The 25,040-nt window shown below is 42.3% G+C and overlaps 1 protein-coding gene across 8 annotated transcripts in view; it reads left to right on the forward strand.

Annotated features, from left to right (window-relative positions):
• The window catches only part of LOC148505531 (NXPE family member 2-like), a 72,236-nt gene that overhangs the window by 22,661 nt on the left and 24,535 nt on the right, over window positions 1–25,040 (forward strand). For 4 of the 8 annotated variants that reach the window (XM_088448157.1, XM_088448159.1, XM_088448162.1 and 1 more), the window contains one exon: window positions 23,888–23,998. The gene's annotated coding sequence lies outside the window, so the exon portion shown is untranslated. Of the gene's footprint in view, window positions 1–12,043; window positions 12,145–14,283; window positions 14,401–14,457; window positions 14,620–23,887; window positions 23,999–25,040 lie in introns of those variants that run through there. The other 4 variants (XM_088448156.1, XM_088448164.1, XM_088448160.1 and 1 more) reach the window with 3 other exon arrangements.

Genomic DNA, 25,040 nt, shown 5'->3' on the forward strand with positions numbered 1-25,040 from the left:
ATCGATATCAACCAGCCAACAATTGTCAGGGACAACATTAAGCAATTTAAGCTTATTTAATAACATGGTGGTATCTAACAAAAAAGATGGCTCATTTTGTATTAACGGTTGTAGCAAAGAGTCCAAAAAAACTGCAGTTGGTTGCAATAGCAATCCCCGTGCAGACACTATTGGACGGCCTGGAGGTGGATTAATCCCCTTGTGGATCTTGGGGATTGTATAGAATAATGGCATGATGGGAAAGTTAGGTATCAACACTTCCATCATCTTATCTGAGATTAATTGTAAATCCAGCGCCTGTTGTAAAATGTTTATTAACTTCTTTTTACACATATCTGTTGTGTCGCTTGGTACTTGAATATAAATGTCCTTGTCAGATAGTTGTCTCTCTATCTCTTTCCTATAATCCACCAAATCCTGAAGAACGATAGCTCCGCCCTTATCTGCCGGACGGATAATCAAATTTTAATTACTCGATAAAGACTGCAGAGCTTCTCGTTCTAATGGTGAAAGGTTGGGATGACATGCTTTGTTGGGGATATTTGACTCGGATACCTTCTGGTCTAAGAGTCTCATGTACGTTTTAATACTTGGATTATTGGATACTGGCTCGAATGATGATCGTGAGCACAATTTATTCAATTGAGAAGGGATTTCCTCCTTCATGATTTTAGGATCATCTTTAAAAAACTCTTTCAAATTTAATTTGCGCTGCAAAGCACTTTTCTCTATATTCCATTGGACCTCATCAAAGCCTACCGTAGGCACAAATGATAAGCCTTTGTTAAGTAATTTATACTCACTATCTGAAAGCTCATAAGTGGACAAATTAAACCCTAGGTCCTTCTGGACCTTGGAGGCTTCTCTGCTCGACCTCTGCCTCTCGTTTTGGTGACCTCTCCTCGTGAACCTCCTCTTTGGGCGATTTTTTTCTGATCTTGTGAGTACCCCTAAAGGGCCGGAGGCTTATTTATATCCTTCTGTCTCGCTATTGGAGCTGAGATTGTCCAGCGACGAATCGGTCTCAAATCTAGTAAGCTGCTGTCTGTGCCTGAAAAAAGGACGCCGAGGGTCTTGTGGGTCCACCTATACACCGTGTGGGTCTCATAGTCATATTCTACTTTCTGTCGTTTTTCTTTTTTAAATTTAATTAGGTCACGTTTATACTGTGCCACTTGTATTTTCAGTTTCTCCTGCCAGTTATTCTCTGAGTCAGCTAATAAGGTTGGCATGTTGATAGACTCAAAGGCAATTATTTTGTCTTTTACTTTCTGTAATTCTTTGGTAGATTGCTCAATCACTAACAATAATAAGTCAAATGAACACTTATTTAAAATTGCAATCCAACGTCTACAGAAATCGGAATCATGGCGTCCTATGGTTGGACAATTGCGCACCCGGAAGCCTCTAGGGATTTTTTTCAGTTTATAATAATCACTTCGCGACAACCCATGGAGATAGAAATCCGTTTCTTTCTTCTTAAGACGTAGATCTTTAAATATCGTCTCAGCTGAGGTCGATTCTGTTTCATCTCCAAGGCTTTTCGCATATAAAATATTTTCAGCTTCCGATTCTGTAAAAGACAATGTATCCGCTATTGGGTATTGTGCAAAACATAAAGGGTCCTCAGTTTCTTCAGCCATGTCTCTGTTTTCAATATTGTGTACAATTTCCAGTACACTTACCAAATATAGTACTGAATATACAGCCTAGGATCCGAAATAAAAAATCTATAAAAAATATATTCCTCCCTTTTAGTTTAAGAAGAAGGAATGGATACTTAGATGCTGCAGTTCTGAAAAAGTGCTGGGTGCCAAGACTGGAGTCCTCACTGCCAATGTGTTTACTCCCATATACCAACGTGGTTGGACTGGCACTCCCAATAACACACTCCAAATTGCTGCTGCCTGTGCCCCCACAAAGATAAGCAATAGATCAAGGTAAGGTGCGGCACTCAGGGCATCTTAATAACGAGACAACTCACGGCAAATACTGTCAACGTTTCAGTTCATTCACAGAACTTTTATCAAGATAAGAACGTGGAAAAATACACATACCTTTATACAGAAGCAACACCACAAGTGAGGCCGAGCTCCGGAGCTGGGACCGCCCACCCGCCCGGCGGCTCATTGCGATGACGTCATGACGCCCATGGCGTATCCACAGCGCCCTCGCATGTGTCACCATGACTACAAATTAAACAAACAACATGTATACACAGAATCACAGTCGGCAATGATAGCGCTTCTAGCGTAAGAAATTGCATATATATATATATTCAAAAATAATGTAAAAAAATATGTGTGTGTATATATATATATATATATAATTTTTTATTTTTATTTTTTATATTATTTTACACTCCATAGACAAAAAAAATCTTACAGTTTCACATGTCCCACTAAAGCTGCATACGCACACAACGATTTTTAGAACGTTTATAGTTAACGATATCGTTTAACAATAATCGTTTGGAAAAATCATTCACTTTCTGAGTCAAACGATGAACGATTATCGTTCATGCGCGTTCACATTTGTAGTTCAGTCAGACTTGTCAACTCAACGATTTTCATTAAGGGAATATGCAAAAATCGTTTGTAGTTCACAAAAATCGTTCATTACACTTTAAAAAATCTGACAGATAATCTGACAGAAAATCGTTCATAAAATCATGGGTAATAAAATCGTGTGTGTGTGTAAACAGCTATATGAACGATTTTTTTTGAACTACAAACTATTTTTGCATATTAACTTAACGAATATCGTTGAGTTGACAAGTCTGACTAAACTACAAACGTGAACGCGCATGAACGATAATCGTTCATCGTTTGACTCAGAAAGTGAATGATTTTTTCAAACTATTATTGTTAAACAATATCGTTAACTATAATCGTTCAAAAAATCATTGTGTGTGTGTATGCAGCTTCAGACTTCATTTAGACATGATATGAAATTTCACAAAACCTACTGAATTTCTGCCACTCAAACTAAAAAAAGCAATGAAATTCTGATCATTAAGGCTGGACGTGTTCCTTGCACAATACATATATGGTATGCCATCACGCCCTGTGGTTAACTGCAGATTCAGCACTCTTGCAGAGTGAGTTTGCTGTCACTCACATAATGATGTAGCTGCTAATTCACAGAATTGTGTGCTCATTGGAATACACACATGCAGTCTATGCAACTGAGGAATACACACATGCACTCTATCCGGGCATTTCCCCTTACCTTCAGCTGCCATTCACCCGGAAACATGATCATGACCGGTCTCCTCATCTTTCTGACCCGGTGTGTACTCGGACGCTGCCACCTTCCCGGATCTGCCCTGACCATAGTTTACATTTACCTCCCATGGAGAGCTGTCAGCCACAGCTGACACACAGCCAACCTGTGTTTCATACCTGATGGCTCAGTCAGCAGGGGGCTTCATCTCACAGCCTGTCTGAAACTATAATCTACATAAAACGCCATGTTTACTCTCTCGGTCTGCAGGCTGCTCTGTACTGGGCTGCACGGTCTCCAGGAAGTGCGGGAGGGTCCCCTGGCTAGTGTACTGCACGGTACACAAGGGGGTACACCTGTGTGAAATATCTGCTAGATGGCAACAGAAATGTGCACTAGGGAGGGAGCGCTCGCTGCCACTCACATACAGCCGGCTGGGAACACGCTCCCCGTGGGCAGACTCGGTAGGCTCAGCACAGTGGCATCACTCCAGGACATCTGCATCACACACAGAGGCAGCAGGAGTTTCGGTGTGAAGGATAGAAGTTGTGAGATGTGCAACCGTCTCTTCTTGCCAACGCCTTACTGCCCGTTTTCTGCTATCCCCTTCTGCTGTGTCTCAACAATACAGCCAACTGTTCCTGAAGCCCTGGAGGTGTAGTTTCAGTCATTTCCCCTACCCTCCGCTACCATCCACACAGAAACGTGATCCGGACCGGTCTCCACTTACTTACCTGGTGTGTCCTCCTGTGCAGGGGTGAATCAGTGTGACAGCACTGGGGGGGTGCAGCCGCTCTGCTGCTGGGCCATGTACTGTTATATATCTTGTAATCTACACCGATACATACACTATACATACTTATATACACCATATACATCTATTAGATATACTGTACACCTAATAAAAATGGTATGTGGGCTAAAAGGCAGCCATGTTTGTTCACCAAAGTGAACCTCCTACTGAGCATGCGCAGCAAGTTGACCTTCCCCATCTTTGAAAAAAAAGGGTATATTTTGGCCAATTGTTAAAAAACTGTAACTTTCTCAATTACCTGAACCACAAAATGCCCTACACTGGAACAAGAGCTACCTAACAAAACACACCTCAGTTCTACTCGTCCATGCCAAATTTCAGCTCAGTACGTCCAATAGCTTTTGAGATCTAGCCCCTCTAGCACCGTGCCCCCATATCAGAAATTTCCTATGGGAGAATTCCATTTATTCAATTCGGCCTTAATATAAGGACACGAAAAAAAATATATATTTATATAATTATATCCCACCAGGTGGTGTTGTAGTGTTCAGGTATCTTACCAGAAGGAATAGGTGGTCACACTCCTCATTAGAGGGAAAGGAGTTATCCCACTACACTAAGCGATGCCGATTTGTTGTTCAGAAAGTTTCTGTTTATTAATCGAACCAAGAAATTTGGAATAGCGCAAATGGCCTAAACATTTCCAGGTAAGTAACATACACATGACAATATTAAGATCTATTGTACAGGTTGAGTCTCCCATATCCAAAATGCTTGGCACCAGGGGTATTTTGGATAACGGAATATTCCGTAATTTGGAATATTTGCATATCATAATGAAATATCTTGGGAATGGGACCCCAATATACAAACAGAATGCATTTATGTGTTATATACACATTATACACACAGCCTGCAGGTCATTTTATACAATATTTTCAATAATTTTGTGGCTCAAGCAAAGTTTATGTACAAAAATGAAATTCATTTATGTTTCATATACACCTTATACACACAGCCTGAAGGTAATCTTATACAATATTTGTAATAATTTGTGCCTAAGACAACGTTTGTGTACATTGAACCATTTTGGAAAATTTGGATATGGGAGACTCAACCTGTACTGGAAATTGGCAAAATCCATAGATTTCTTCAATTACCACCTGTTGGATCTACAGTACAGGATGTGACCCTGAGGACATAAAACTGGTTTGGCAGTCCCAATGCAGGTACAGTAATTTTAACTACACTCAGCTACATTATAAAATACAATACGGCTCTTATTGAAACCAAAATAACCAGTATACCTAGTCTGAAGCACTACTAGATTGAAGAGGTCAGGAACAATTTAAAAGACAGTTAAAGAAAACACCTGATCTGTATACTAAATTCTGAATTAAATCTGTACTTTCTATAGTACGGCTGTCCCGTTGGATTTGTAGAGGTGGTGCACATATGTTGTATGTCTGATCCGATGACTTGTGATACACAGTAGAAAGAGGCTTTCGGTTTATCCCTTAGTATAAAGTATGGTATCCAGAGGTTAAAAGTTTTCCTTTATTTCTCACTGAGGAAATGTCATTTTCTAGATAAACTCCTGATGCAGCAATTAACTATCAGTATTGCAATTGCTACAATTATTCTCTCCTGCAGCTGGTGCCTGCTTTCTGATCCTTTTGCACTGTTAGATCTCCTTTATACTTTATTAAGTTATAATGAAAGTTGCATTCAAAACTTGTGAGCAGTCAGGTAGGATAAGCTAATCCTTATTAGATGTCCCTACTGAGGGAATTGGGTGACTACAAACCTGCTGGCTCTGTTTGTGGCTAAGAGGATAGTCCTGTAGCAGTTTCTAGCTATCTCTATTCTGCCACAACACTGCAAAGCAGGGGCTTAAACAGGTATTTGAAAACCCCATAGCAAAGGTTTGTAAGGGCCCCTATGTATCACCCAATGGTGAAAAATGTATAGAACATATGTAACTTTGACCAGGAAGATGGTCCCCCCCCCCTCAGCTCTGGGCCCCATTGCAGCTGTACCTCTTGCACCTATGGTAGTTACGCCCATGCTATAAAGAGATGTTGGAGGTGGGTCATTGTAATGGAAGGACTGCGACGTGTACTGTGGCTTGATTTAGTAAAATATTACTTGCTTTATCGCTCCACTAAAGCTGTCCTAGGAATGGATGTAACTATCCTATTTATGCAGGGACGCTATAGCTTGGTATTCTCTGCAGTGCAAACTCTGTCAGTATACAGCCTGACAGATGAGGGTTAATGCAATCATACAGGGCCCTGCTTTGTGGGATCACCATCCTAAAATGTGTTCAAATGTGTTCTGAAGGGTATGGCGAGGAAGTGTAGGGCTTATAGGAGGGGGGAGGCAGATGTGCAGTAGTCCCTTGATATACTATGTTATTATGTTTTTGACGTTTTTCTGTGTTGTGTATTACAATTTACTATGACCTTTCTCATATTGTTACATGTTATTTCCCCCCCGGCCCACACACACACCTTTTTTTCCTTTCTGACCTTGTATCCCTTTCCTCCTAAATGAATAAATGTGGATAGAATCAACTTTAGCCAACATATATTTGCAAAATATATTTTTAAAACATGAAGTTAAATTGAAAACTTAATTTATTGAACAGAGACCTGGGACGATTTTGAAGGTTTGGTGTAATGTGCTCTTAACATTTCAGCCGGGCATACTTCATTTATGGATCTCTGCCATCTAGCATCAATGACCTGTTGACTGTAGATTTATTGCTAAAATTGATGTCTTTAGCTTGCATGTTCCAAAGGGTGTGTGTCTGTGAATTATTTACTCTCTCCATTCTTCTTGCTCCTTCTATTTTTTATTATTTGCAATAGAACAGTGTGGAGTTTGCATATTAATGATAGATATCTATCTATCTTTTTTTTTTTTTCTCTCAATCTTCTCTACTATATCAAAGCGAAAATTTGTCCTTCTGTCTTTCTATACAAATCCACAGTTTACAAGCGAAGATCATGACATTTTATATACGAGCGTATTAAAATACGGCGCAGGCAACTAAAAAAAATGTAAAAAGGAAATTAATTACTGTTAATTTTTAATTCATTTAAAACCACAATTTTTGCTGGACGCTCATTGTGGGGCCTCGTGGCATATGGGTAGGGCCTCGGAGCAAGCGTTTTTTGTGTTGTCATGTTTTGTCATGATCTTAATGTTTATTATCAAAGAGAGGTTTAGCAGGCTTTGCCAGCATTCTCAGCTCTCTGACTATACCAAATTACGCAACAACATTTACTTCTTTCTTCCAACTGTGTCAAATGATGATTTTGCAAGGACCCTGCTGTACTGTGAGCTGACAAAATATTACACATGGAATGCTTGTCCCAAAGTTTTTCTGCGCAGAAAACAGGAAGTCATTGTAGATGGTCATCCTGGTATCGGAGCAACAGAAGCTCTTGGCCGTGTTTACACTGTACATCCTACAAATTTTGAATGCTTCTTTCTCCGAAGTTTGCTTTACACTGTTACAGGTCCTACTTTCGAAGACCTTAGGACTGTTGATGGGGAAGTTTGTCACACTTTTCATGAGGCCTGCCTAAGGAGAGGTTGGTTGGAGGATGATGTGTAAACAAACCTTCTTAAAATCCCGGGCAACGCCGAGCACTCCAGCATGTGTGTGTGTGTGTGTATGTGTGTGTGTTTTGTACAGTATACTGTAGGTCCATAAGTTTTGGTGAAAAGTTGCTCTTTGGCTATTGCCACAGAGATTAATAGGCTTTTAAGATGCATAAACGGGTCTGTAACCCTGTCTGTTTGATTTATTTACACTCGAGTGCCGCTGCCTCTTTGTTGCTCGTATTTATCTTCTTGCCGAGGTCCTGAGGAGAAGTGCCAAGCCAGTGCTTGAGAGAGAGAGAGAGATATTGTGTGTATGTATGTATGTATGTATGTGTGTGTGTGTATATATATTTATATATATATAATTATATATATATATATATAATATATGCGTGTTTTGTACAGTGTACTGTAGGTCCATAAGTTTTGGTGAAAAGTTGCTCTTTGGCTATTTCCACAGAGGTTAATAGGCTTTTAGGGTAAATTTGTATGTGCTGTGTATTTTTCAAATCATCACCTTGAAGGATTACAAAAAATAGTGTTCCTCAACATGGCTATAAATTGTGCTCCCCCCTGCCAAAAAAGTTTCTGGTTCCCACCGCCGCCCCATGGCATTTTGGTAAAACTAACAGGGCCATTTCTATGCAATTTGGCTCCCAGTGCAAACTGTTAAAAATGCACTCCCACCCCCCCCCCATAGACAGTTTATATTATTTGTAATTTTTCCTCCTTATAGTAATGCCCCTTACACATTATGCCACACACCGTAATGCCCATTACAAAATATGCCACAAACATTTTTGCCCCTAACAACACCATTTTCTGCCCCACAGTAAGGCTTCTATTTATTTTAAAATTACCTGCTCGTTGTCAGGGGTTCCATGCTTGTTGTTGGGGTTCCATGCTCATTCCATGCTCGTTGTCAGGGGTTTTATATTCTGGGTTTCCATGCTCAAAAGGGGTTTGACAGGAGAAGATGCATCTTCTCCCGGTGGCCCCAGCATTCACGGCACTTCCGGGTAATGCTATGCACTATGTGCTGTCCTGACAGACGCTAGAGGTCCAGTAGGACCTCTAGCATCTGTTTCCTCCTAGGCAGTGGCCATTTTTGGAGGGCTGTTTTCAGTAGGTTCCATGGAATCTGCAGCCTCCAAGCCACTGCGCCTCCCCAAGCCACTGTACCCCCAAGCCTCAGCGGGGGCTATTCTTACGCCCCCTGCTCAAAATGTTACACAGACGCTTGTAATTCTTTTGGATATTTATAGTGGATTAGGAGAGGAGGGAGTGTGGAGACTGGGTGGTGATTTAGGGGCCTATTCATCATTACTAAAAAAATCAGTGGAGGTCATTCGGTTTAGAACTCGCATGAAGTTCTACCTAATTACCGGAGGAATTCATAATTCCCCCCTCTCCATAAGTATCTATTCCGAAAAGCTGTCATTTTTGCGATGACTGTTTTTCTGAAAATAGATACTTTTTTCCCTGCCTGCTCTAACTTACCGCAGCTGTAATCAGTGCTGGGCATGTGCCGTTACGTTCACAAAAGCGGCGCATGCGCAGCACTAATTATAGCTGCAGTAATTCTGTGTGTGTCCCTCCCCTCCACTCCCCTCTCCCACCTACCAGGCCGCCTGTCACAGGCTGCAGCCTCGGATCCCAATATTTTTTTTTTTTTTTCATGTTTACTGTGTTCTGCCGGGAGAACAGTCATAGCAGCAGCCGGAGCCAGAGGAGGGACCAGGGAGCAAAGAAGGGGGCTGAGGTGGACCTGCTCATGCTGAAAGCAGGTAAGTATATAACCCGCTATACTCCATATGAGAGTGGCTTATAGTAATAGTAACACCATCATATTTCAAAAATACATAATTTTCGGAATTTGATGAATAGCCTAATTTCTACATCAGTGTGGAAATTAACATAGACCGACTTAACCAGGAGATATCGGTGATCTCTCCTGTGCTAAGTGTGTTAAAGAATACTAAAAAAAAGGTAATTAAGGAAAATGTCCTTTTAAAACTGTTATTTTAGTGCTGATGAATAGGCCCCTTATAGATTGAAAAGAGGGGCAGTTTCATGGGCGTGTTATGGAAGTGTCTGGGGAAAGCTACCGTGTTCCCAAATGCAAATACAATGCCTCAGAAGCCATGGTTTAGTTGGATTAGAGGAGAGTAGTTACAGGAGACCCTAGGCTACTGTAAATGTCCGTGGTGCGACCGACGTCTCAACGATGTTGACTTGTTTACAATCTCCATCACAAATGCACAGACCAAGCACCCTGTAAGTGGGCATCTCGCGGTTCTTACCGCTCGTACCCTCCATCGCACCGTCCGGCCCAAAGGAAAGACTGAGATTAGCAATGGCATATTCCTGCAAACCACTATTGCAAGAGCGTCTGTTATCGCACCTGCATTACCAACCATCTCTGAATAAGGCTCTTAGTGCATACTTGATGACTTTCTCCTGAAGGGGGCAGCCAGATCAGCATAGCAGTGGGCATGACAGCAGCATAGGTGAACGGAGCATGGCGGAGCGATTGTGACCTTGCCCTCAGCCATGCAGCACCGAGATCACAAGCATTGTAAATCTAGGGGTGGTGCTATGATGACGCAATTCAGCATGAAACACGTCATCGGTTTCCCAGACTGCCCACTTTTGCTCAGTAAGTGTGTGGCGATGTGGGTGACTACAGATGGGGGTGGCAGGGAGGAGCCTCTGCCGACCGTTCTGGGAGAGTAGGGCTAGTATACCTTAGTATTATGTATAATATAGTGTGACCTTGGGCACCTTAACACAGTGGGCTCTATTTATTGACATTATTTTTACTAAAATAAAGTGAAAAAGGGTGTTTTCACACCCTTTTCACATTATTTTAGTTTCACCTGTAGTTATTACAGGGCAATTGGAGTAGAATTAGTAAAATTCTACTCCAACCCCCAGTATCACTTATTTTTAGTAAAGCAGATCGCATTTCCCATAATTGTAATGGGAAATGTGATCCGACCTAAGTTACTAAAAATAAATTGTAAAAAAATACCAGGGGAAGCCCTGTGATAATAACGCCACCTGGAGGTGGCGTTATCCAGGGTCTCCCCCGGTTACCGGGCTCCCACTCTGCTCTAACGGGGAGAGCAGAGGCGGGAGCCGGTACCAGTAATCAGCTATGTGGTCTAAGCAGACCGCAAGCTGATTGCTGTACAAAAAAGAAAAAAAAATTAAACTTTTTTTTTTTTCCTTACCTGAATCCAGGGACCGTTGATCGGGCCTCCGGTGATGGCTCCTCTCCGGTCAGCTGGTCTCCCATAGTACACTGGAGCCCGGTCATCAGGTGATCGGGCCCCAGTGCAGTATGGGAGATCACCTGATCGGGAAGCCCGGAGAAGATCACCGGAGGCCAGGAGGATGCAGGTAAGTGTAATGAAGGGGGGGGTCGTGGGTGGGGGGAGGGGAGGTTGCGGGGGTCCGTGATCGCGGGGGGCGGGGCTTAGTGTCAGTGGGGGGGTAGTAGCGGTGGTCGGTCGGCGCATGCGCGGGCTCTTAGTCGCGGTATTTTTTCTGAAAATACCGCGACTAGAGTGCGGATGGGATCCGCAGGGACAGAGCTTTATCGCAAGCTCTGTCCCTGCAAGGGATTTATAGTAAATCCCTGTGATATTGCCTGAATTCGCAATGCGAATTCACTCGGTAATATCACACTACAATCCGCATTCAATATGCGGATTGTAGTAAATAGAGCCCTATAAGAGCAACTGATCAGTTAACAAAAGGTTACACCCAACAGTAACCCCTCAGAAATATAAAGAAAAACAATGTGATAGCCAGTTGGTGCTAGTGTCATGAACTTTAAACAAAAAGAGTACTTCCCTTAATTCTTTATTTTTTAAATCACGTGTTCTTTTTCGTTCCAAACGTATGAATCATGTAAGACACCAGATCAAGCACAAAACCATAGTGTAATAAGGGTAACACAATTTATTTCTCCTAAAATATAAAAATTCCAATCCTGAAAAACGTCAATGTGCAAATTTTGCTATAGTGCATAAAATTCAGCTTGATGCTATAACAGGTTATGTAATGGGAAATTACCAGATCTTCCTCATATATAAAAGTGCCCGTAGATGTTGTACATTAGAGGTCTCCGGAAACCTCATCGGGGACACCTTTTGTCTGAGAAGAAAGTTTGGAATCCTTTTTTCAATCCCAATGTCCATGAGGTGAAGAACCACAAATTCCCCGCCCGGTTCTCTAAACAGCCTACCTTCTGTTCCCACTGCACCAACTTCATCTGGTATTTGTATATTATGAAATCAATGACCTTTTGACCCGGATGGAATACACAGGGAGGGTATAAAAAGCCTTGCCAGAAGAATAGAGTCCCACTACCTTGAGGAAGAGAGGTGAACCTCTCGAGACACGTTGGCTGCAGTGTGACGATACTGAGGGATTGAAAAAAGGATTCCAAACTTTCTTCTCAGACAAAAGGTGTCCCCCATGAGGTTTCCGGAGACCTCCAATGTACAACATCTATGGGCCCTTTATATGAGGAAGATCTGGTAATTTCCCATTACATAACCTGTTATAGCATCAAGCTGAATTTTATGCACTATAGCAAAATTTGCACATTGACATTTTATGATTGGAATATTTATATTTTAGAAGAAATAAATTGTGTTAACCTTACTACACTATATGGTTTTGTGTTTGATCCTGTGTCGTACATGATTCATACGTTTGGAACGAAACAGACCACTTGTGATTTAAAGATAAACAGTGCTTCCCTTAATTCTTTATCTTTTTGTTTAAAGTTCATGACACTAGCGCTGACTGGTTATCACATTGTTTTTCTTTACAAGTATGCCTTAGGAGTCTATTTACTAAGCATTGTTAGGAGACAGAGTGAAAAGTGATAAGGTGCCAGCCAATCAACTCCCAACTGTCATTTTTCAAACACAGCCTGGGAGATGGCAGTTGGGAGCTGATTGGCTGGCACCTTATAAGTCTGTCATAAGGTGCCAGCCAGTCAGCTCCCAACTGCCACCTCACAGGCTGTGTTTGAAAAATGACAGTTGGGAGCTGATTGCCTGGAACCTTATCACTTGCTTATCACTTTTCACTCTGTCTCCTAAGTGTCTACCTATCTATATTGGTTTTATGATCGGCAAAGTAAAAGTTGTTTTCCTTTACAGTATAACCTGCAGTTACAGATCTCAATGTAATTCCCTCTACTGCTCTAAAATTCATAGATAACAATTGTTTACACTACTCCCACTTCTGTTTACTGATTGTGCCTTAAGTATACCTCCCAACTGTCCCGATTTCAGTGGTACAGTCCTACGAGCTGGAGGAGGTAGGGGGACACTCTCTCATAGCAGAGCAGTGGTACCATGCACGTGGCATCCATTTAGAGGCTGGGGACAGCCCAGCAGCTTACATAGTTCTGAGCTCACCCCCAGCATGACACAAAATAGGGAAATGACCATGCCCCCTTTCCATATGTGTGCACTTTTGATGCATGCATGCGTCGAACTCCGCAGCTCAGAAAGTTGGGAGGTATTCCTTCGGGACCATCTAAGTTCATCTGGTGTCCTGCCTGTATACCCAGATCTGTATATTCAGTTTGAAGATCCTTGATTTCCTGCCCTCCTAAAAAAAAAAAAAAGAGCTGTTTACACATACAGCCATATATGTAGTTTCAATAATATAATTGCATTTTGTTTGGTTATAAATCTTTTGATTTTTGTATCTGGATTCATCGTGCTCCGTTGTGCGCATGCACGAGACCCGGCTAGTGACGGGCAATCCGTCGCTCCGGGTCTCGCACCAAAGGGGGCGAGCTGTCGATGTTGAGTGACAGCTCGCCACCCTTTGGTGGGCGGGCCAGGGGGGGTGGCTGCCCAAACGGAGGCTGAAATCTCTCTGGAGCTTGTTAGAGCCGAAATCTCTCTGGAGCTTGCGGCCACAAAACTCTACCACAAGGGTCTCGTCGCAAGCCCGATGGTCGCGATGGTCTTGACCATCGCGACCATCATCGCGGCCGCTCGCAATAGCTGTGGGTGGTCACCCACAGCTATGCGAGCGGCCCAGAGGCCGCTCCAAAACAAAAAAAACCCGGCCCTGTTTCAGAGCGAGCGGCTCTGAATCAGGCCCTCTGTTCCTACAGTATTATTAACATCAATAACTTTCATTTCCAGTCAATTTTCTGATGACCTCACAACAATGTTTTCACCAATATTGGCCAAAGGCTGCAGCGAGCGGGCTGGCTAAATTAAGCCACAAAGCAGCGGCAGTCTAAAGGAGTAGAGCAAATCTATGTGGCACAGCAGTGGCAGACTGGATGGCAGTTTAATAAACTATATAACCCTATGGAAATTAGTATTAGTATTGATAATGATTAATTATCAAACTAAGCAACAGAGCAGTGGGAAAACGCATGGCATTTTAAAAGAATATAGGACCTCTATGAAACAGTGGCAGACAGGATGGCAATTTAATAAATTTATATGACCAGGCTTGGACTGGGGCCCCGGGGATTCGGGGATTTCCCCGGTGGGCCCCGATGTTAAATAGCCACGCCCTCTTTTGCGAGTGGGCGTGGTCTAGACCAGGTCGCATGCAGGGTTTATTTTATAGCAGGCTGTTTAGGTGACTGACCCGGCTGCTGATCGCTGACCCCCCCTTCACTGCACTGGGCTGTCTCACATCACCTGCAGCGGCATTCCGCGCTGTTCACTACTTTGTTTATAGTCTTGCCTGCAGAGTCCCGTCTGGTGTAAGCTGCTGCCCCTCCCCCAGGACCATCCACCAATGAGGTAGGTTTGTCTCTTCTAGACACGCCCGCCTCTCCTCTCTCTGCACGGACTCCTGTGGCTGTGGCTTCCTCCTCCCTGCACAGCACTCTGACATTACAGAGAGTGTGAGGCTGGCTGGAGGCTGCTTTATATAGTAGTGTGCAGCATGGATTGCTTCATGTCTCCTTGCACTTGCAGCAAATGTCTCTCTCCAGTCACCTTCCATGAGAATGGCTTCAGGTAACATAGGACAATAAAAAAAGTTAATAAGTGCAACACCCCAAACCCCCCCCCCCCCCCCCAATCCACTACACAGGTCCATTTTCTCTGCATCCCAATCCTTGGAATCCTCCTCATCTCTGGAATGTAACAGACCCTCTTGTCTTGTAACCCTCTCCCTGCCAGCCTCCTATTCCATGTACAGTATAGATTTTATTCTTGCTAAAAAATAGATTAAATATACTAGGTATGTATATAGAATATACACTATATATGTATGTATACTATGTAGGTGTATACTATGTATATGTATGCATGTGTATACTATGTATGTATATATGTATGCTATGTGTATGTATGTGTATGCTATGTATAAGTACAGTATGTATGCATGTCTGTGTATACAATGTATATGTATGTATTATATATGTACAGTATGTGCGTGCATGCATGTTTGTATGTTATGTATGGTTGCATGTCTATGTATACAATGTATATGTATACTATATATGTATTCTATGTATAGTTAATTGTGTATGCATGCTATGCATATATACATGTGTTCTATGTACATGATTGTTTATGTACAGAGGGTCTGATTCAGAGCCGGACGCTATTTGCGGACGGTCGTTCTGATAAAGGGGGTGGCTATTTAAATGAACAGTTCGCTCTTTGCGGTCTGTTGACGCCTCTATGTCTGAACGAGTGAACAAAACATGCGGTCGTTATTTGGAAAAATACGCCCCCTGGCCGCTCGCATCCTACGTCATGTCCGCTATTTAATAGATTAATCGAGTACATCGAAAGGCGAATGAACTGCTCGCTATTCTTGTGGTTGGTTTTTCCTACCGCTATCTTATGAGCAGTTCTGACTATAAAATAACCAAGTGATGTGGTCAATGACGCTGCTGTATTAATTATGCACACCCTTAAAACGCCAGTTTTGACCTTTAAGCACGCCTGCGTTCTGATCTCCACTCCCCCGTTTTCAAGCACCTTCCCCTGTTACCACCCACATACGCCTCATTCTGTCACTCAAAATAGCAGGCATTCGCTATTTAGCGAACAAATGATTTTCGGCCGCACTGACTGGTTCGCGCATGCGTATTACAATCCGTACGCATGCGCAGTTGTGCAAACATCGCTCGGAACGAACGAGCGGCCGCTTACGAGCAGCTCTTAATGAAGCCCAGTATGTGTACACTATATATATATATATATATATATATATATATATATATTAGGGATGTGCAGGCTCGGATAGGTTCGAGTTTGCACGTGGAGTTCGGATTTTTCCCTCCAAAAAAACGGAACTCAGAACGAGGCAAAACGTCATCTTACATGGACGAACATCATCATTCCTGGACAAAAGACCAGGAATGATGATGTTCGTCCATGTAAGATGACGTTTTGCCTCGTTCTGAGTTCCGTTTTTTTGGAGGGAAAAATCCGAACTCCACGTGCAAACTCGAACCTATCCGAGCCTGCACATCCCTAATATATATATATATATATACACACACACACACACACACTCAGCATATGTGTGTGTGTGTGTTGTGTGTGTGTGTTAACTATGTATATTATATATAAGCAATAATTGGTGCCCCTTTTATTAGACTACTATAATAAAAGGGTCACCGATTATTTATACTTTTAGAAAGGGGGCACGGATTATTGCTCATTTAATAAAACACAGCACAGAATACTATAATAAACGTGGGCACGGATTATTGGTATTATATTAAAAGTGTCATAGATTATTGCTATTAATGGGGATGACCATACCTACAAAAGGCTGGTCATGGTCACGCCCCTTCAGTGGGCCTCTGTCATTGCATTCCCCTGTGGGCCCTTTATGCCCCAGTCCGACACTGTATATGACCCTATAGAATGTTTTCATTACTGAAGAACTCCATGATGTGCGGTTATGTCAATGGCTGGGGAGGCACACTTGGAAATGGATCTGAGTACTAGGAGCCTGTCTCACCCTGTACTCAATGTAACTTTCCCCTCACTACAATTATCTTCAGTGTCTATTGATTCTCCTACCTGCATCACTGTCTTCTCTTGCTGCTGCTGACTGAGATCCGATCTCATTCTAAACACTGCAGTTCTTGAAAAACTACTGTAATTCTCTAAAATTAAAAGCCTAGTAGAATATATAATATCACCAATACTTCAAAGCTGCACGTTTGGATGCTGAAATGACATGGTGTTCTCTCTGTTTTCCAATAACCAGCACCACGATGAACCCATGTGGGGGGGATAATGCCATAGCAGGGAAACATACAGTGTGGGGTTCCCCTGCCAAAGCATAATCCAGCCCCAAACTGGTAAGCCCAGTGCTGGAATTCCTCAAAGTGTGGATCCCAAATATAAAATGGGGTCCTTCCTCCCGAGGAACTACCAGCTCTGACATGCCGGGACTTGTGAAACGACAAGTGCCAGCATGCCCGGACATGAAGGGCCCACTGGCACATGTAGTCTGTCTGTAAAGAAAATATTAAACCATAGTACATATACACACCAAAGGTTGTAATTCTTTATTTTAAAAAAATAAATACATACTTACCAAACCATGGGATAGCCGCCTATCCCATGTGGGCATTCATCTTGGTAAAATATAAAAATGGTCACCAATCCCCATTTTACTGCTCTCTGTACAGTAAAAGTAATTGTGATGGATATCGAACCAATGGTTATCGGATAATTTGTACTACAGGTTCTTTGGATACTGGTGCGGGATTGATCTAAGTACTTGCTATCATAAATTTAATATTTCTTCATTTGAATGCAAGTATTCACAAAGGTGCTACCCTGATGCTATAAGCCATAGAGCAATAATTTCAAAGAAGAAAAGAAAGCATCTTCACGAGTGCACTCTGAACCAAATAATATATTAAAACTAGGGGTGAGAGAGTTCGGACTTCTGAAATCCGAACCCCCCCGAGCCCCCCCAATCCGAGGCCGATCCGAGTCAGGCTTGACTTTTCCCGCCTGACTCGGATCTGAAATCGAGGCAAAACGTCATCATCCCGCCTTCCGGATCTCGCGGGTTTTGGATCCTATATAAGGTACCTGCGTCAGCGCCATTTTCTCACTCGGCTGTGGACAGTGAAGAGGGAGGGTGGGAGTTAGGGCTGGCTGGCTGTGTAGTGTAGTGTAGTGCAGAGTAGTGTTGTGCTGTGCTGTGCTGCTGTTGTCCATAGGGGCTGTATCCACTACTTCAAAGTCCATAGGGGCTGGCTGTGTTGTGCTGTGCTGCTGTTGTCCATAGGGGCTGTGTCCACTCCAAAGTCCTGTGCAGTGTCCCAGTCCTAAAGGGGTGCTATAGTGTTGTCCAGGGGGTGCTCTGTCCGTCAGGGGTGCTCCCCCCAAGTGCTAAAAAAATATTTTTTTTTTTCTGTGTTTGTGAATTGTGTGCGCAGTAGCTGCACGTGCATCAACAAAGTAGTGCCAAGCGTGCGCCTGTGTCATAAGTAAAGGGCCGGCTGGCTTGACCGTTAAAGGGTGCTGTAACCCCCAAAGTACACTCCAAACCAAATTAAAAAATATTTTCTGTTTGTGAATTGTGTGCACTGTGGCTGCACGTGCATCAACAAAGGAGCAGCGCCAAGCGTGCGCCTGTGTCCCATAAGTAAAGAGCCGGCTGGCTCATTTCTTAAAGGGTGGTGTAACCCACAAAGTGTACTACTCTCCAGCAAAATTAAAAAAATATTTTCTGTGTTTGTGTGCGCCTTAGCCGCACGTATATATCAATATAACAAATGGAGGACCAAACTTTCTCCGATAAAAATAAAATAGAGAAAGATCAAGAACCACTTCCTCCTAGTGCTGTTGCTGCTGCTGGGAGTTGTTCATCATCCCAGAGAGGAAGTAGGAACACCACTACTTTTACTAAACAATTGACCCTCCAACAGTCCCTAGCGATGAGGATGAAGTACGACAGCAGTCATCCTGAAGCAAAACGTATAACTGAGGCCTTGACTGCTATGTTGGTGTTAGACGTGCGTCCGGTATCCGTCATTAGTGCAGTGGGATTTAGACAATTGATGGAGGTAATGTGTCCCCGGTTCCAAATCCCGTCTAGATTCCACCTGCATCCTCAAAGCAGCAGCGACAAGCGTGCGTCTGTCTGTTAAAGGGTGGTGTAACCCTCAAAGTGCGCTCCACAAACAATAAAAATCTTCTTTTTTTTTCTGTCTTTGTGAAATGTGTGGGCTGTAGCCGCACCTGCATTCTTAAAGCAGCAGCGACAAGCGTGCGTCTGTCTGTTAAAGGGTTACATCGGTGACAACATCCAAGTAGGCATGTCAGACAGTCCGTACCTGTACTGGCAGGAAAAAGAAGCAATTTGGAGGTCCCTGTACAAACTGGCTCTATTTTACCTGAGTTGCCCCCCCTCCAGTGTGTACTCCGAAAGAGTGTTTAGTGCAGCCCGGAACCTTGTAAGCGAAAGGCGTAGGAGGTTGCTTCCACAAAATGTGGAGAAGATGATGTTCATAAAATGAATTATCAACTCTTCCAGGGAGACCAGCCTCCTGAACGTACAGAGGGACCTGTGGTTATGGATTCCAGCGGGGACGAATTAATACTCTGTGAGGATAAGGATGTACACAACACTGAAGAGGGTGAGGAATCGGTGGATGAGGAGGATGAGGATGACATCTTGCCTCCGTAGAGCCAGTTTGTGCAGGGACAGATTAATTGCCAGCTTGTTTTGTGGGGGCCCAAACGAACCAATCATTTCAGCCACAGTCGTGTGGCAGACCCTGGCGCTGAAATGTTTGGTTTGTTAAAGTGTGCATGTCCTGGTTATACAACATAAGGGTGGGTGGGAGGTCCCAAGGACAATTCCATCTTGCACCTCTTTTTTTTCTTTGAATTATGTACTGTTTGGGGCCTAGTTTTTCAAACTGCCATCCTGTCTGCCACTGCAGTGTCACTCCTAGATGGACCACGTGTTTGTGCCGCCCACTCGTATCTCTTAGCATAGTCATCCAGCTACCTCGGTGCAACATTTTGGATATAAAAACACTATTGTGAGGTGTTCAGAATAGACTGGAAATGAGTGGAAATTAAGGTTATTGAGGTTAATAATAGCATAGGAGCAGAAAAACACACAAATTCTGTGATTTTAGCTGTTTTTATGCTTTTTTTAAAAAAAAATACAGATCCAAAACACAAAACCCAGAACCCAAAACACGGAAGGGTGGTTTTGGCAAAACCAATCCAGATCCAAAACACGAAGAAAGATCCAGATCCAAAACCAAAACACGAAAAGTGGCCGGTGCACACCCCTAATTAAAACTTATACTTTTATTGATATATATTTAAAATAATGTTTAATTTCAAAGAATTGATGAAATATTAAAATATATAGTGTGCAAAACGAAGAAACAGCGTATTAAAATGTGTATAAAAACTCTTCCGGCTGCTGTATTTGTATTCTGAACCGATTTGTCTCCTTCTATAGAAAATATATATTGCTTATATTCTGTGAGAAGTGGTGCTATTTATAGTTATTTTGTTCTTTGTTCAGTGACATTTAACCAGGTGATAGTTTTGTTTCTCAAACAATATTACACTATCATCTGGTTGAATTTCACTGTACAAAGATACAAAATAACTATAAATAGCATTGCTTCTCACATATATATTTTAATATTTCACCAATTCTTTGAAATTAAACATACTTTTATTATTTTATTAATATTATTTAAAATGTTTTTGCTTGTATTATTTGGTTCAGAGTGCACTCTTGAAGATGCTTTCTTTTCTTCTTCTTTTAAATTATTGCTCTCTATAAAGTGCCTAACCCAAAATAACTGGTCACTCCCATTTATGAATGGGGAAGCACTGATTTCGTTGAATGTAGTAATCCCTTGCTTTCAATCGGAGGCTTCCCCATTGACTTCCCTAGTCCCCACTTTCCGGGGAATTCTAGCCCTGGGTTGACCAGTTTGGGGATGGTTATTCTTATGGCAGGGGGACTCCACACTGTCAGTGCTATGGCATTATCCCCCAAGCTGGGTCAGCCTGGTGATGGTTATTGGAGAATATGGGGGACCCCATACGGTTTTTTGTTTTGTTTTTTTTCCCAATACCAGCCCAGGCTGAGAGGTCCAGGGTTGGTTATTTATTTTGGGGCATACCACACACTTTTTAAAAAAAAATTTTTTTTATTATTTATTAACCATTAATTCTATTTCGTTACACATAACTAAGCCTGCACAGATCATACTGATTCATGCAGTACATTCAGCCCACCCACAAAGGCGGAGCTGCTTCAGAGAGGAATAGGGATGTAGACAGGGAGGGATTGATATGCAATACTAATCAACAAGATCAGGCATTTAAGAGATAATGATGACTTTGAGTTGAGACCCAGATTTAGCTGGGGGAAATGAGACATGCCTCAGTTTGATTTGGAACTGCTAAGTTCGGGTGTGTTAGTTTTTCAGCAGAACGGTTCTAGTAATAATAGTCCTACAACAGCCTTCTTATCCAGAAAGTTTAACTGTATCGGAGGACGGGCTGTCTTTGAGAATAATATGGTGCTACATAGTCTTCATTGAAGGGAATTCTCAGATTTAGGGCCTGGCTCTGGGCAACTTCTCAACTTTTTCTCCAAGGCTTGATACATTTCCTGGTGGCATTCTAGTGAATTACTCTAGGTCACGATGACTATAGAATGAATGCGTAAGAGAAATTGCCAGGACCAGATTGGTTACTAGACAAATGAGGTGGTCTATTTACTAAGCCTTGTGTGTAGATAAAGTACCAAACAATTAGCTCCTAACTGTCATTCTTCAAACACAGCCTGTAAAGTGACAGGAGCTGATTGGTTGGTACTTTATCTCTATCTCTCTCCAAGGTTTAGTACATAGACCCCCTATATATTATAAGTTAGAATTCATGGATATCCTATTCATGAAGATTAGCGTTGTAGAATTGTTACTTATTACTATAGATCGCTTTACACTTCAATGCGACCAATAGTTTTTATAAGTAGCAATTCATGTACACTTACCTGTTTACTAAAGCAAAGCGGTATATCCAGGCCCTGTGATCTTGTCTTCCCTTCTTCTCTGCATCTTTTGGGGGTTTCCTCTCTTCTGTGCATGCGTCGGTGTCTGTGCGGGTCATTACGGCGGCGGTGGCAAGGGAAGGTACGTAGGGGACTGTGAGGGTAGCGGGCAGTTAGCATGGAGGTGACCCGGCCTATGCATAAGCCAGGTCACTTCACTTAAGGCTTATGGGGAAGGAACGGGGCGAGTGGGCGCGAAAGCAGCTGGCAATCCGGATGGAGGTGACCCATATACACATGCCTGGTGTTGCCGCAGCTGGTAATCATCTGTAAAGTTATACATATTTTAGGAATAGTAGTATTAGAGACATTGCCTGAATTAAAATATCATTAATTGTTGTTTTAGATATACTGTGTGTACGTATATGTGTGTGTATATAACTATATATGTGTGTGTATGTATGTATGTATATGTATATATATATTTTTTTTATTATTATTATTTATTTATTTTTATTATTATTTATTTATTTATTTTTTGTGAGAAATAGATGTAATAGGTTTGAATATAAATATATATACTGTATAAGTTAAATGTTTAGTAGCAGGTATTTAGATACTGTATATGCTATAATTGTAAGGTTTGGTAATTGTGTAAGAAGCAGGTTTTTACTGCTTAGACCAACAGGCACTGGTATGCATAATCAGGATAGAAGTATTGTACCTTTGGTAATTATAAACTGACAAGTCCATTGTCCAGTATGGGTCAGAAGAGGAGCCATGATAACAGCAGATAAGAGGTCATATATATATTGGTATTAAGACCCCAGTCATGACATAATTATTTACACATTGAACACAAGCAAAGGAGGATAACTGATGAATAAACACCACCTGGGGGGAACACCTGGGGGGACCAACAAGCCTTATTGTTTACGAAACCTTGAAAACTTGTTATGTAATAAGGTGGTGTCAATAGAATGGAAGAAGGTTCCTTTTGAAGAGAGTATTGTATGTGTATAGATCAAAGAGTATACACATATGCCATGAGAATATGCAAGTTAATGGATAGTTAGGGGTATAAATATTAGGGAAGTACAGGTCAGTAAGGAGAGAGTACAGGAAAGGACAGTGCAGTCCAGAGGACAAGGAACATAAGGTTTTGTGCAGGAGGATGCTTACAGTAGGAGGGTAACTATAGTATGTTATTAATTGTCTAAATTGTTAAGTTTTATTTCATAGGAAGCATAAATATACTAGTGTGTGTGTGTGTGTGTGTGTGTGTGTGTGTGTGTGTGTGTGTGTGTGTGTGTGTGTGTGTGTGTGTGTGTGTGTGTGTGTGTGTGTGTGTGTGTGTCACTACTGTGTATAACATATTCTGTAATATTCGATTTGCCTGTAAATAAAATATCAGTTAATCAGAGCTTGAACTTCATGTTTGAACTCACTTTTCGGAATCACAATTCATACGTATGCATGTATTTGCAGATATATATATATAATATGATAAAACGTATGTTAATTGAACTCTATATTTATAAATATATATATATATAAATATAGTATACATATATTTATTACTGATGATTCAATCTTCAATAATTGGCACCCCAGGTATAAATATATAAAATATAGAAACGATACCTCTACACTGGTCACATTACAATAGCGGCGCAGGTGTAGGAAGGGGGGGCACTTGGTCAGCCATCAGCAAGCAGACAGCACTACAGAAGGTAACTCGGGATATGCATATACCCTGGGCACCTCTGATTGGCTGCTGGCAGAAAAGGTGGTGAAGACAACAGGGAGAGGGCAGGAAGAAATCTCCTCTCTTGCTCTTCTCCCCTAACAGCACTGCTAATGCCATCCTGAGATGGTGAATGCGGTGCAAGCAGAGGAACGTAAAGCTGAGCTTTCTGTTCCTTTAATGAATCACACTCACCAAACAAATGTATGGTGGTGTGATACATACAGGAGCAGGTGCCCTGCTGGAGAAGTAATAAGCTTCTCCATTGGTACCTTTGCTCTATGAATAGCACTAAGCAGAGAAGTGCCCTCTTTACAGATAAACAGGACACTTCACTGCTTCATAAATAGACCCCTACTGTATGTAAGGAATTGCTCATCCTACTTTCAAAAGGGAAAGGATCCAGCCAGATTTGGTAACTGCACAAAATCACTGTTCTCAATTCTCCTATGATGACCCTAACAAAGATCCTTCTTAATTTATCTTTTTGTTCATGTGTCTTCATTCAGGTCAGTTGATGCCTCTTCCCACTGAGCACTGCACTGTAAAGGGCAAGATCATCTTCTGTGCTGTCCTAGGCATCCAGGAGGCCATAGAATACTGTGGATCTAGGAGGTTGGGTAAGTACCAGCTGGCTGCAGCTTGTTCATAGACTTTTTTTTTTTTTTTTACAGAGCCAACCATTTATTGCATTTTCTGTCCTTGCTAGATATCTGCTTCCACGACAAGTTTGCCTTTGAGTCCTCTCCTATACGTTTGTCATTAATAAGGATTGATGGTGGTGTATTGGGAATGCTAGAGAGCCTAGATGGTGGCTTCCACGTGGGTGGTGTTGTCAAGTCTAAGTACTCAGGGGGCTGTCTTCATGTGGGAGCAAGGGTGTGGGAGCACTGCCACCGCTCAGGGTGCAGTGCCCTGGTGGAGGCACCGTGGTTGACCCCACAGCCCCTGCATCTGGCTATCAGGCTGCCTGGAACAGCACAACAGAAATACAATTAAGAATTTGAAGTGGCCTAGCCACAGTCCTGAATTTGAATGTGCATATTCGCTTATGTATATACTAGCTGGGGTACCCGGTGTTGCCCAGGTTGAAGACTGGACCCTGAAGTACACCTGCAGCCTTTATTTGTTTGCATTGTCCTGGCCTATAACCCCATTCCATTGATCCTGAAAAGGATTCCACTGTATGCTAACATGTGTAACCCCCATTTACTCTCTAACAGGGACACCAGGTTACTTTCTCCCTTGTAGTCTAATCTACCAACCTATATCCTTCCACTAAGTGGTACACATAAGGTGCGTACACACTGGGCGATTTAAAGTAGACGACTGAAGGATAAATATATCGTTATCGTTCAGTCGTCCACTTTATCGCCCATTTTTAATATCAAAACGATGACCGATAACGACGACGCGCGTTCCCGCGGGTCATTCGTCATTATCGTTCATCGAGTAAACATGCAGGCCAACCTGACGATGTCGTCAGGTTGCTGTATGTTGGGGAATGGGGGAGAGAGCCCGACGCTGAACGATATCGTTAATGATATCGTTCAGCGGGTGTGCTCAATGTCATGAACGACATTGAGCACACCCTGCCGGGGACACACTAGACGATATCACTCAGGGAGCATATCATCTAGTGTGTACGCTCCTATACTGTCC

Source organism: Taudactylus pleione, unplaced genomic scaffold (assembly GCF_031769625.1).
Source record: "Taudactylus pleione unplaced genomic scaffold, aTauple2 ptg000451l, whole genome shotgun sequence".
Taxonomy (NCBI): domain Eukaryota; kingdom Metazoa; phylum Chordata; class Amphibia; order Anura; family Myobatrachidae; genus Taudactylus; species Taudactylus pleione.